Genomic DNA, 10,491 nt, shown 5'->3' on the forward strand with positions numbered 1-10,491 from the left:
ATTTGAGCATCAGGCTTATAAAGTATGACTGTCCAGTCGTAAGGAAGGTACAGATATTTCCATTTCCAGAGCCACAGCTTTCAGCACGGTGTTTTTCCGATACTTCACTCATTGTCGAATGTCGTTCAATTGAGACTGCGATTGTAACATTTAATTGTAAGTATAATGATAAAACATATATGTTACCGGTTTTCTAGAATGATTCTGTGTATGCATGGCCTGTGGTGGGAATGAATCACATTTCCTGTTAATGGCAGCTACCGTCCAAATGCACAGGCCTGTTGGAGTGTAGGAATGTATCTGAGTTAACTTTGCTGTCCTCTAGACGACCGTGTTGGGTGGTTTTCATGATTAAGTAGAAACTTGAGAAGATTGTGTATGGAGGTGTGTTTGCGCTGGACTGTTGTTCACTCCCATGTAAACTGTTGGGTTGACTGCTTCTGCACATTTAGCGCCATTATTTAGTTGAGAGAAGATCGATTGTGGTGTGTGCATCTAGCATGTGGAATACACGTTTGCCTGTCCTCTAGACATGGAAATGCCCTTAGTTGGCTTGTAAATTAGGGATGATTTGAAATCTGTTACATCACCGACATCGGTATTCGAGAGTGGGAATATCAGTTTCCTCTATTTGTTTCTAGTTACTCAGTGGTTCACAGCATGCTGCACTTTGTTAGATTTTGGGGTTTGTAGAGAAATAATTTCCAGTCTATATCTTGGGAATTATGTTGCGCTAGTGATCAGTAGGATGCTGCCTAGAGCTTGATATCGAGAAGTACCGCGAAAAAGGTGTAATATTATGGTGAACCATGAGAAAAATACATGTGTCTTGTAATCCCTGAGTCTGGAGATGTGTGCAGAAAATCGAACAAGCAAGGAAGCAGATTCGGAGCAGAAACATTAACGTGTTTGTGTGGAGGGTACACGATCCCGAATTTGTAGAACAGCTCTGATAGTGACTTTGGTCCGCTGAGGGTGCTCTGGTCGCGCATTGGGAGGGAATGACTTCTGATTGTTGGCTGCGTGGAAATATCCAATGCTGATAGGAGTATATATATGGTACTGCCCGTCTTCGCCATGTATATACAAATCATGTAAGATAATTGATTTTGTTTGGTGCAAGATAAGAATTGTATGTTTACTACATCGACACAGTATGCGGTGCTATATTGCTGGGTTGGAGATCGGTTTCACACACTAATATTCAAGCCCCTGTCCTCAGTGGGATAGCAGTGTAATTGAGTAGGAGTCTTTCTGTATTTGACATTATGTAGGGTACCCAGTGATGTATTGATGGGTTGCAGATCAGTTTCATGTTATAATATTCAAGCTCCTGTCCTTGGTGGGAGAGCAGTGTAAATGAGTAAAAGCCTTCGGTATTTGGCGATATGTATGGTAGTTTGGAATATGTAATTGCCAGTGCAATATGGCGATCTGTGTAAAATAACCGCTAAAACTTACATCGGCAGGAGGAAAAAAGGTGGACGGTTCTTCGTTACCGGCGGCAACACTAATTCAGCAGGTAAATTCGATAAGAGTCAGTTGTAATGCTCGATTCATTCACGTCCTTTGTGCTGGGATACAAAAGCCTCTACATAGCCGAGGGAACGTTTGAGTGTGTTGAAAGTAGGGAGGATAACACGTGATGGACTGAATACCACATTAGGTCCATGAGGAAGACTGCTTTCGACGTTATTGTGTTATTTTCGTAAACATTTTCAGTTAGGGCAAGAATTTTCGTGCATACAAGCTGGGACATCAAGAAAGCGAGCATTAACTATTTCTGGGACACTATATAATTTCAGCGAGGTGGACTCAGTTCTTATTTCTTACATAGTCACATGTCATCAGTGTAAGATTGAGAACCTTGTTAGATGCACTTGCGAAGGTTTGTACCTATGCACGTGCACTTCGTGGTGTTGCATCAGTCACACTGGGCAGTTAAGTGGGGTTAGATGAGTGTCTCATGTCACACTAGGAACAATATGCTGTGTGCTACTCTGTCATCTATGGTAAAGACACATGCTGCCCAGAGGCGTCTCTCGTATGAGACTGGCGTGAGCACGCCTTGGAGTTCTGTGACTTCAGTATAACACAGACTGTATACTCAAAAATAGGGGCAACTTTCACCTGTGTCCAGTGGCGGTACGCGTCCCTGGAGCGTCTGTGCTCCTGCCTGGTCACGTCAGCACCGGTGTGTAGGTGAACACGTATTTCGAGAGGAATTTCTCAGGTGTCAAGTATGAAAGGGATGCGTGTGGGATACTAATGGGCGCCTGTGTGTGGTTTGACAGCTGATGGCTACGTCACTTTGCGGGGGCTGCCGCTAATGTCCTGTGCGTTCCAGTGGACAGGGTGTGGGAAGTGGTGTTTGTGCATGTTGACGGCATGTCTGTTGCATTACTTTGAGAGCAGGTCTGTAGGCTGTGCTATGCGTTATTTGGACAGTTTATGAGTTGGTCTGCACATCTGTGTACTGCATTATTTAGGAGCAGTTTGCATTTCTGTGCTGAAATTATTTTAGTAATTTAGGAGAGGGTTTGCGTGTTAGCAGAGCGTTATTTAGGAGTAGTTTACAGGTCTGTGGGCTGTGTGGCATGACCCCAAGCATGTGTTTTGTATCAGTGTGGTGAATATACTCCATCCCTAAATAAATTGTTCCAAAATAAGTAAAGTACACTCCTTCCTTTCTCTCTGCAGCAGCCCAGCAGAGGCTGAGTCATTTTCGCGCCATTTTCTCACTCCAGACCACCATCTTTGACTACATCACAGAAGGGACGGTAGCACCCTCTGGTGGCTGTACTGTGTACTAGGTCATTTGGTCTCAAAATCTCATGGTGGAGAGACTGCCTGCAAAATAAAGACTCATGTCAAGCACAGGCAGAATCCTTTTCCCACCATTTTGCCCCACCCCAGACCATCATCTTGCATTATGTCACATGATGGGTGACAGCACCCTCTGGTGGCAGAATTGTGTACTAGGTGAGTTGGAATCTAGATCTTGTGGTGGAGACACTGCCTGCAAACTAAAAACTAATGTCCAGCACAGACAGAGTCGTTTTCCCGCCATTCCCCCCCCCCCACCATCTTGGATTACATGACAAATAGATGGCAGCACTGTCTGGTGGTGGTGCTGTGTACTAGGTCCAGACCTCGTGGTGAACACACTGTTTGCTTCCATCTTGGATAACGGTACTCGTGTCATCAGCTGACATCATGGCTGCCATCTTGGATTATGTCACAGAACATAACAGGGCCCTCTGGTGGTGGTACTGTGTACTAGGTCAGTTGGAGTGTGGACCTAATGGTAAACACACTGTATGGTGGTGCTGCCTCTAATTGTTTAAGTAAAGACTGGTGCATGATTTGAAAAGTTGACAATTCGTAAGCATGTTGGCAGAGTCTTCTAGATGGATTATTATTTTGACAATTTAGGAGTTGTTTGGTTCTCTGGACGTAAATGTATTGCATTATTTACAAGTGGTTTGTATGTCTGTAGGCTGTGGAATGTGTTATTTTGATAGTTTACAATTAGCAAGCACGTGTGTAGAGCTTTATAAATGAGTTATTTAGGAGTAGTTTTCAGATCTGTATGCTGTGTGGCATGTCAGAGTATGTGTTCTCTATCACTGTGATGACTATACTCCATCTGTAAAGAAATTGTTCCAAAGTAAATAAACTACACTCCTTCCTCTCTCCACCAGCCCAGTGCAGGCTGAGTCCTTTTGCCACCATTTCCTAGGAAGAGGTGGCGGCCGGGTGACTTAGGTTAGTGGAGGTGAGCTTTGTTTCCTTTTCAATTTTCTTAGGTTGGTAGAGAAACCGCAAGTGACCTTTCTTTACCGCTAAAATTAAAACTTGGCGCAATTTCCTAGGAGGAGGTGGCAGTCGGGTGACATAGGTTAGTGGAGGCAGGCTAAGTGACCGATCTTCCCACGATTTTCTTAGCTTGGTAGAGCTGTGATGCATTGTCCTATTGGAATTTGAACTTCCCGTCATTTTTCTGGGAGGAGGGGAGGGGAGGGCTGTGGGGGGGGGGGGGGTTAGGTTAGTGGACATAGACCAATACCTATCTTCCCACCAGAATTCAAACTTCCCAACAGGGGGCATGGCAGGGGGGGGGGAGGGGGGGAGTGTGGCACTTGCGTCATCAGTGACATAATGGCCGAAATCTTAGATGACGTCATGCGGTGCTGCTAAGTCTACACATCTTGGATGACGTCATCACCGCCATCTTGGATACATCTGGCAACAATGGAGGGCCCCACTTCTGACTTGGTGCGATCTGTGATTGTGGGGCATGTATTCAGCATGTCCCTATTTCCTCCAGCCATTATTGCTAGCTGATGAATCCTGACTGTGTCGCCGCTCCTTCTTTCATGCAACTCCTCTTTTAACTTCATGACACGGAGTGGAACCCGTTCCAGACCTCCCTACCTCACGAAAATTCTAGGATGCACCAGGAATCGAACCTAGGTCCTTTCAAACGACAGGCAGTGACGCTAACGTTTCGGCTACGGAGGCGCTCCGCACATATCATAATAAAGCGCAATTCTTCTTTTGTTTGTTTGTTCATGTTCACTTTCCTATAACACACAAAGGAAATTTTGAAGAAGTAATAAGAAATGTAAAAATTAATAACTCAAGAAAACAAGCTTCAATTGGTAAAAAAAGACCGAAAAATGAAATACGTGAATTATTAGTGAGAAAACTGCTAGCTGACAATAATATCGGTGTACTAGAATATTTTATACAAAATGAAGAGAAGTAGGATGAGTGAGTCATATGGATGAGAGAAGTAATAATGTGTATGTTCTTGCCATACACTTTTAATCTAATTATAAACACTATTTTCATTAAATCACCTTAGCGGTAGGAACACGAACGTTAGTGACTTCATCGATGTGAATGAAGAAGTTTTGACAGCCTTTAAGGTTTTATACATCTTTTCTGGTCTGCCATTCTAAATGTAAATTTTAACATCTTCATGTTGGTACATCTGATTTTTCGCACGTATTGTAGAGTGCAGTAAATTCAGCAGGAATATATTCTACACGTATTATGACAGATACAGTATTGTACTTAACGTTAGTATTTTTTCACTACCGCAAAGTGACACTTGAGGTCCTCAAATCCTTAGCATGTGCATGTCACGAATGCAATTCTACAAGTAAGATACGAAGAAATCCACGTGACGATGACGTCAAAATCATCGACACCTGTAGTGGCTATAACAGAAGTACAGCTGACTGAGAAAATTATTGTTGTTTAAGCGATATTATTCTGTCCCAAACCTGAAAATTTTGTTGTATTTGCACAAAATAATTTAAAGGTGTAACATATCTTAACACACAACCCGTGCCCCCCTCCCCCCTTTTTCTCTTCTTCAGTTCTGTCAGTACCACTCCTCTTTCGAAGAGCATTGTTCACGATAGGCAAGGATAATTTTTCAGTCAGTTTCGGAAAGAGCCGTACTTCGCTTCAGAGCGAGGGATTCGTCCTGGAATACAAAGCTTTGTTTCCTCGACAACAGTAGAAACACAAGTAGCCTAATGTTTTACAATTTTTTTTTAGGATTTAGCACCGCTTAAACGTTGTACCGCTGTCACATCGTTTCATGCAAGAGACCCTAATTCCTCTGAATCATTGATGTAGCGGCGGCAAAGCGAGTGGTTGAGTCCATTTCGGATTTGACAGATGAGCTGTTAACCATCGCTTTGACGCTTCAACTGACGGCAGAAGGGGATGGGGAGGGGGATTAAATCAGAAGAGCCTCACAAGCGTGGAACCGAGGGTAGATTGTGACCTATCGACTGCCTCTACCTTCTGTACCTTGGTCAAATTTCAGAACCATTTTGAAAATTGCTGAAGCTCCATCATTACGTTTATTAAATATAGTGTGGTGATTTTAGTATCTTATCTTAATTATAAATGTTAATTAATCTGAATGGCTTTTATATTTTTTGGTCCGAAAATCAGTTTTTGCCTAATAATTCGTATTACTAATAGTCGTGCATGTGATAATCCCAGTGATAATCAATGATAATCCCAGTTTTGCAGGAGGGCATATGTGAAATTTGAAAGGTAATAGGGAATGAGGTACTGGGGAAAGTAAAGCAGTGAGGATGGGTCGTGAGTCCTGCTTAGGCGGCTCAGTTGGTCGAGCACTAGCCCAGGAAAGGCAGAGGTCCCGACTTCGAATCTTGAGTTTTTGATGTACACATGTCGTTCATGTTGTTTTAGCCATTACATTACCTGTGCCTTCTATGTATCTTTTGTTTAATGTGCACTTGATTTCGTATATTATAGCAATGTGTAGTGGATCTGAGTGGTCTTTTATGGGTCTTAACGCATCTTTGATTTTATGGCTGCTTGAATTTAAACCTTTTCCGCGGAGGATACTTTCTATGCGATCGGTAACGCTCAATATGTATTGCAAAACAGCAGCTGTTATGGTGCTGCGTCCTCTTCTTCATTCTTATCTGCTGCTCTTTGACGCTTCGGAGCTCTTTTTAAACTTAATATATGTTTTAAATTGGCTTCGTCAGTCATACCATATGCTCTATCTTGCCACTATGCTTTTTCTTGGGCGGGGGGGGGGGGGGGGGGGGAGGGGTGTGAGGTCGTGGTGAGAATCCGTATGGACGTATCTTCCCATACTTGTGGGTTTTTATGTTGTCGCTCCACTCTGGGTTGCCCCAGATGTAAACTCTTAATGGTTTACAGTTGTTACTGTTCCAGTGATTTATCGCCAGTATTCTGACTAAACAGCAGTGGGTCATTGCGCATATATGGTACATTTATGTCCGTCGAAGGTCAACTGCTGGTCCCGAAACCAAATGTCCATTCTCTGCAGGTCTTCCTATGTTTCATTACAGTTTTATGGCATTAGAAATTTGCTACATACAATTGCATCGGCCGCGAATATAGACTCACGTTGTCATCTACTGGGTTGTTTAGTTTTTAATTCACGGACTGAGGAGGCCGATGAACTTGATACGAAAATATAATTAAGGTAACTCTCAGCATATTCAAATCTCGAAACTCTTTCATATAAGGCTTCATTATACATATTTTAATAGTAATTGTTATGTATTTAGAATTGACGCATGAAATGTGGCAATAACATCAGGACATCAGTGACAACAAAACTGACGGCATCCTATGAGTCACTTCTCCCATTATTCCCAAGATTGTAACGTAAGAAGAGAGGAAGCCGTGAAATAACGCAATGGGTGACAAATTCTGGTCCACATCTCTTGACTGTGGCCTGTCTCTAATCTGTGTTGATCATTTGTGCTTGTTCACTATGGCATGCTGCTTCTCCAGTACTCGAATACTACATGCGAAACGCACAATACCCTCAATCGCATCGATTAAACCTAAGACCTCCGTCCACACCGACACTAAGTCGTTTCATACTAGAATGCTACGTATGTCACGTGTTCCCATGTTGTACCACCAGAAAATGGTTCGTCCAGTGTTGCCATGATGGAATGTTTTGGGCATGAATGTACACGATCCAGTCACATTCATGTGATCACGTGTCAGAAGCCTGAATAACCGCCTTCTGGAAGGTACCGACAAGGATGTGGAGCCATGGCGACTCCAGTGACGTGGCCAGTTGCGCTAGGTTTCTCGTTTGAGGATCCATGGCATGAACAGCCTGACTGAGGTGGTCCCACAGATTCTCGATTGTGTTTCAGTCCAGAGGATTTGATGGCCAGGGGAGTACGGTTAACTCATTTTGGTGCTCTTTGAACCGCGCTTGTACGTTGAAAGCTGAGCGATACATTGCATTGTCCTGTTGGTAGGTACCATCGTGCCGTGGAAAAGCGAACAGCATGTAGGGGTGGACACGGTCTCAGAGGATATATGGATACTTAGGTTGATTCATTGTGCTTTCCAAAATGACGAGATCATCAAGGGAATGACACGAAAACATTGCCGGCCGCGGTGGCCATGCGGTTCTAGGCACTTCAGTCCGGAACCGCGCGACAGCTACGGTCGCAGGCTCGAATCCTGCCTTGGGCATGGATGTGTGTGATGTCCTTAGGTTAGTTAGGTTTAAGTAGTTCTAAGTCTAGGGGACTGATGACCTCAGATGTTAAGTCCCATAGTGCTCAGAGTCATTTGAACCATTTTTGAACGAAAACATTCCCCAGACCATAACGCTCCTCCTCCGAACTGGAACCTTCCGATGAATGTTTCACGCTGTACCCGTCAAGGGACCTCTGTCCGTTGTAGCATACAAAGTGATTCACCTGCATAAGCCACCTGACACCATTTAGTGGACGCCCAGTCCAGTTGCGGTATCGGCGTGCGAATTCCAGCCGTAGCCGCAGAGAAACAGCTTCCAACATGGGCGCATGAATTAAGCGCCCGCTACAGAGGCCCGTACACAGCAGCGTTCACTGAACAGTCACAGAGGAGAGACCGTTGGTAGCCCCTTGGTTCATCTGGGCGGTCGGCTGCTCAACAGTTCCATGTGTATTTGCCCACGCACGTCTCTGCAGCCGTCGTTCACCCCTATCATCCTTGGCCCATGGCGCACAACAGCTGTCTCAGTGCCGGTTTTGGGAAGCGCCATTTTTGCTATGCATCGTATACTTTAACCACGGCAGCTCACGAACGGTTTACAACTTAGTCGTTGCGGAAATGCTGCCACCCATGCCTCGAGAGCCAATGATCATGCCCTTTTTCACGTTACGTAAGTCGCTTCATTATGACACCGACTCCACTGTTCGCCCTCCCCCATCCCTCCCCCCTCGAGATGTCTTATATACCTTCCACTGTTAGTGCTGCCTTCTGCCGTCTATGAGTGGTAATTGGACTCTGACGTCGAACATAACTGGTAGTCATATTAATGAGACTGGCCGCGTATAACAACTTCTACCAAGTTTCGGCGGGTAGCTGAGGGCTGCAGACAGTCAGCCACTGCACCAAGCAGGCGTGACTGCGACTTACAGGAACAAATAAGATTTGAATCACAACCCCAGTATTAATATAGATTAGGTTAAAGACTTGCCAACGGCCTTGCCGCAGTGGTAACACCGGTTCCTGTCAGATCACCGAAGTTAAGCGCTGTCGGACTGGGCTAGCACTTGTATGGGTGACCATCCGGTCTGCCGAGCGCTGTTGGCAAGCGGTGTGCACTCGGCCCTTGTGAGGCAAACTGAGGAGCTACTTGATTGAGAAGTAGCGGCTCCGGTCTCGGAAACTGACCTACGGCCGGGAGAGCGGTGTGTTGACCACATGCCCCTCCATATCTGCATGTAGTGACGGCTGTGGGCTGAAGATGACACGGTGGCCAGTCGGTGTCTGTGCGGGAGGAGGTTAAAGACTTGTCAACTACAAGGTGGTTTAGATGGAGCACAGAACAGGCTTGAATACTTACTTTTATTTCTTATTTTTTGAGACATCAGACTTGTGGCAGGTTTGCTGCAGCTGGCCATGATTTCCTCTCGTGTAGCAATCTTTTTCTGAATGTAGAACTTACACATACGGTCTCCAGTTATTTGTCGTATGTGCTGCACTATCTTGTCTTCCCTTACTGTTTATGTGTTCTACAGTTCCCTCTAGGAGGTGAAAGTGTTGTACCTAGACGTTAGTGTACTTCAGTTTAATAACTGATCTTGGAATCACATGAAGGAACGCGCACTAGAGACCGCCATAAACAGTTTCCGCGACTTACTATAGTTTTTGTTGCAGTTGGACATGACGTTGTGTTTTGAGCAGCATTTGTAAATATTTTGAGCTCTACAGCTGTAAGTGCTGTATAATATATTAACGATATTTGGAATATATTGAATATATTGTTAATTCTTCAGTTACAGACTTTAAGGCAAGTAAAATTACATGTATTTTTAAAAATTGTTATGAGACGTGTGGAGGGTGGACTTCGTCAGACGTGCACCATCTTGTACCTTGAGACAGAAGACGGTCTTTCACCATGGACCATGTGACGTTTGCAAATTAACTTAGTTTCGTTACTGTCTTAATAATCATACCTGTCGCGAAAATTGAAATTTCTAATATCTTCTGCTTCAAAATGTATTGCAGTTATAACTAGTTTTTGATAATCCTGCTTAATTTGATTTCAGATACTGATTATTGGTGTAACAGATAGATGACTAAATACTATATTGACAAGATTTTCTCGATTTAAAAGTTTTCTAAGTTATAATAGAATATTTGTTCCGAGGTAGTATCATCCTCCAAAGATCCGAACGACCTGACTTGTGTTCCGCCCGGTTGGCAAGCAGCCCACGTAACGTCTCTCTTTTGCAGGTCTTCTAATCAGTCTCCAGTACATTCTTTTGACTATACAAAATGGTTACCTCAAGTGAACACTAGAGAACACTGCTTTGTATGACAGTAACTCCACACGTAAATTAATACCACGATACTATAAATATCATTTAACACTTTATTTCAGATGAAACAGTCCTTTATTTTATTACACTAAGAGACATTTCTCGCATTAGTGTC

The 10,491-nt window shown here is 43.9% G+C and overlaps 1 pseudogene; it reads left to right on the forward strand.

Annotated features, from left to right (window-relative positions):
• Positions 1 to 9,026: 9,026 nt before the first annotated feature.
• On the forward strand, positions 9,027 to 9,144 carry LOC124557111 (annotated as a pseudogene).
• Positions 9,145 to 10,491: the final 1,347 nt, after the last annotated feature.

Source organism: Schistocerca americana, chromosome X (genome assembly GCF_021461395.2).
Source record: "Schistocerca americana isolate TAMUIC-IGC-003095 chromosome X, iqSchAmer2.1, whole genome shotgun sequence".
Classification (NCBI taxonomy): Eukaryota; Metazoa; Arthropoda; class Insecta; order Orthoptera; family Acrididae; genus Schistocerca; species Schistocerca americana.